The following is a 4,675-nucleotide window of genomic DNA, read 5'->3' as shown; positions in this document are numbered from 1 at the left end:
CATAAAATATGTTATTTTAATGTAAAATTTATTAAATAAAAATTATCTTTTTATTGTAACAAATCTTCCCTATAAATTATAATTACTATATTAAAAATTGTTTAATAATACATAAAATATGTTATTTTAATGTGGTCCCACACATTCAGTGTTTTTTAGAGTGTATGGTCGGAGTTGATATTTCTTTTGATGTCGGAGAGTCCATCATTTTTAGTGTTTTTGGTGTTTTTTATGTCATGGTTGATGATGCTCAAAGACTGTATTTATAGATAATTGTAACAAAAATGATATCATTGAAAAAAGCTCTTTCTGACAATAAAATTTATGTTGCATACCGTCCACATAAATAAAAGTGTTATCACTTGATTGGATGCACCCCACACGCCTTTCTCAAAACAACTGTTGGTTCTTTATTTCGATAGGACAAGTAACTATTCAATGCAGTGTGTATATTTTGTCATTAATGTTCATGGTACGATTGGCATTTTGAATTGAGCTTGGTTTTATTTGATCTGATCTTGAATCAATTTCATTCGATTTAACTTATTCAATCTAGTCTTTCTCTGGTATGTTTGATCTTATTTTTCAATTTTTATTAAATAAGTCATGAATGTTTCACATATGAAACAACAATACTATATATATACACTGCATTTTCACACGTGTTGTTTATATAAGAAACAACATTCGAAAATTGGTTTGTAAGTTTATACAAATTATTTGATTTGTAAAGAAAGGGGACTTTGTATGTATATTTGTATGTGTGTGTACTTTAAAACTTCATATTAATGCTGTTAACAAGCAAAAATAATGGTGACATCTTAAATGCGTCAACCACCTCTGAAGATTTTTCAACCTTGGCTGGAAAAACTAGCTACATTTTGTACAAGAAGCAAATATGTCAGATGTATACTGTACATACATACATGCCTTCTCATGTTCAATGTACACTCATTGCAACATATGGTATAATATATTAACCCTGTTGTTCTTGCTTGATTAAAATTTTACAGAAGGAGCACAGATTCAACTTTCAAGCATTGATGGTGATGGATGCATATATATTTCATTAAAACTGGTTCAAAACTTTTTAAAATGAGTCAAACAACTTCTAATTCTGATGCTTGTGTTGAAAATGATGATTTTGAAGTGATGTTTCATTCAACCGTTTCTAGTTTTTTTGTAGGTAGAAACTATAACAGTCTAAATTGTTTTAAGCTAAAATTATGGGGTTATATGGCATATTGCCATACTGAGATAGGTAAGGGTGAGGGACTTGTATGACAATCCTCATATCATAACAAAGTACGTCAATACGTGAGTTTGCAATTTGAATCCACAGCACTGAGTACGATTTTTGAAGAACGAGATATACCCCCAAAATATATAGAGGGGGATTACTGCCATTTAGGGCATGTTGATATGAATTGTTGATGTCCTTGCATGCCATGATGTTGTAGTACATGTTAATACGGTTCTTATGCATACATAATTAGTGGAAACAAAGTAAAAGGGAAATAGTTATTTCAAAAATGGTGAAAAATCTGTATAGGAACCTAGAATCAGGCACCGTGCAATCTCTATATCTGTAAAAGGCATGGTTGTGTGAGTTTTGTGAAGAATTTGGCAACATTGTGCATCAGTTATGTGCACAGAGTAAGTTTTTTGTTTTGAAATAACCCATTCGTGTCATGATCAACCACCGACTACTGCATGTATTGTAACGTGTGTAGGTGTTAACTTGGGAACATACACTACATCTTCGCAATCAAGTGAGTTCCATGTACAATTTCATGGTCTTTAAGGCTATCAAAGCAAACGGGAGTAATTTTGTTTAGGTTGCATGTGAGATTTCTATGTATTTGAATGCTGTTTTGATGTTTTGCTTGTGAACTAAGCGAGACAACATATTTTCCTCAGACGAAATTATGGGTATTACGAAAAAAATCAAAATTTATAAGTAAAATGCAGGTTTTTAGTCTGAATTAAAAAAAAATACAAATTGCATTACATACTAAACTGATAATCAATGTACTTTAAAATAATTATAATCATCAATAATTGAAGCATTCAGTATAAATGACGCACATACCAACAAACAACAGATACATATATCCGTGAAGCGCTGAATAAGCTGAACAAATTGACAATAATATGCAAAACAACCAACTTGATTCCCAAGGGGAACCAATGCCAATTGTTTAATTGTTCACACCGCTGTTCCACAAAAAGTGCTTTTGCTTTGCATTTTATTTTAGTGATTAAGTTTGAAAAGTACAATCATTAATTTGGTAAACAACTTCATCATAAATTTCGATAAGCACAATAACATTATCCTTGACTAATTTTAAGATATAATTCTGATAATGAAATTCAAACTAAATTACTTAATCATATAACTTTAAATCACCAGTTATTTTAAATTTTTTATTCAATTATATATATATATATATATATATATATATATTAAACATAACAGCTACTCCCTCCCTGCAAAAAGTAATTACACCACCTTCCCACATGAGTCATCGGTGTTTAGAAGTTCTTTGACAAAAGTTTGAATTTTTAAATTAAATTACATATGAAAATACTTTTTAAATGAATAATGTAACAAATGGTTAATATAGAAATCATTAATCCATAACGTATAACATCTGATTAGTTTTTGTTTTGTTGTGTACAGATTTGAAATTCAATGATGTTTTAAAATTAGCAAACAAGGGTAAATGCTTATTGCTTTCAAATGGTTTTTGTTAGTTGTCTACACTTGTACCATTTAAAAAGAGTAGGTTCGGGTTCTAAAACACTCATCGGTGGACATCAGTAATTCAAGTTATAACTAATTATTGCATCCGTACAACATTTTAAATTTCACGTTTGAACTTCATAAGCGTCTAAACCTTAATAGTACCACAAAATGCTCTATAAATTTCGAGTTTTCCCTCGATGCTCGATTCTCAATTTACATCATGCTCGACACATTCCCATACTAAAAATATGGTATGGAGAACGGTCTCTTCACAACAATCCAAAAAAAGTCTCATCTTGTTCAGGTCCGTATAAGTATGTCATGCTCGTTTAGAGATTAACGACTGTTGTATAACTCTTAAAAAATATGAGTTATGACGGACGTAATTTATTATGGTTGGATCGTTTTTGTGAGAAAAAAAATTACTAATATAAATTAAAACTGACATAAATTTTACAAATAAATAAAATTATTTATATATTTGAAATTAAAGATATTAAATATCTATATATATTAAAGAAAAAACCACGTACAATGACGTGGCCTCTTCTCAAAACTAGAAAATGTTTTATCCTTTATCACTTTTTCTCAAGTTTTTCTCACCTCAATATTTATTTTTGATTTTTGATATTCATTAATTATTTCAACCTATTCATGTCCTCTCTAATAATTGATCTTTAACTCTCATTAATTTTTTCTTTTCAGTTATAATTTTTCATCTTCTCTTTATGGTATGCTTCTATGACAATCTATCTATTAATCTCTTAATTCTTCCTCTCTATTCAGTTATAATTTTGTGGAGGCGATGTATATTTTTGTTGATTTGAGACGTCATTCAATAAGACAAATCGGTATGGGTTTTTGCTTATGTAAGTATAGTATTTCGTCTTTTAATCGGAGACATTCACACTAAAGCTGAAATTATGTAGGCATATGAATATTTTTTGTGTGGATAAAGTGACATATGAATCCTTGATGAAATAAGGTAACATTGTTTAAGCATGACAATCTCTCTTAATTTCTCACTTCTTCATCTATTCAGTTTTTGTGGAGATGATTTGCATTTTTGTTGATTTGAGGCGCCATTTAAGAAGACATATAATATGGGTTTTTGTTGATGTAAGTATAGTACTTCGTCTTTTAATTGAAGGCATTCCCACTAAAATTGGAATTATGCAAACATATGAATCCTTTTTGTGTGTGGATAAAGTGACATATAAATCATTGATGAAATAAGGTAACATTTTTAAGCATATGTAGAACATAAAAATAAGTATTTTTTTGTTTGTTTATCCATGAACTTGATAAACATTATGCTAGAATATTTTTGCATTGATGCTAGAAAAGTGTATCAAGAAAGATGGTTTATGATTTTTTAAGATCGGTAATCTTTCATATGGTTTTTAAGACATCGATGTTGATTGGTTTATTGCGATTTTTTCCTTCTTTAGCATTGGGCTTTAAAATTATTTTCTAATATTTTTACTTCTTAAAGAAGAAACCAAACATAATAAGGTGTCGTCCTCTAAACATTAGAAACCTCTCATTATTTTTTCTTAGATTTTTTTATTTTTTAAAATATTTGATATATGTAAAAGACTTTCTAATCCCTATATTTAAAACATGAAATTCATTATAATAAGGTTCTTTTGGTAATTTTAAAAAGTTTAACCTACAACCTTTTCATCTTCATTATTGGAGGTGAAACCTCCAAACCCTTCCATGTGCTCCTCTATGATTTGTCCATCAATAAATCTCTTTTTCTTCTTCTCTATCATTTGAAGTATTCTTTATTTTACAAACCATTATTATTCAACAAAAATCTTTTTTTCAGGTAAATTTTTTTTTCACTCTCTCCATCACTTGATTTATTCTTTACATGTATATATATATATATATATATATATATATATATATAATATTATT

The sequence above is a fragment of the Cynara cardunculus genome, assembly GCF_001531365.2.
Source record: "Cynara cardunculus var. scolymus isolate 2C chromosome LG 1, CcrdV1, whole genome shotgun sequence".
NCBI classification, from domain to species: domain Eukaryota; kingdom Viridiplantae; phylum Streptophyta; class Magnoliopsida; order Asterales; family Asteraceae; genus Cynara; species Cynara cardunculus.
Note: the sequence above shows the minus strand (reverse complement) of the source record.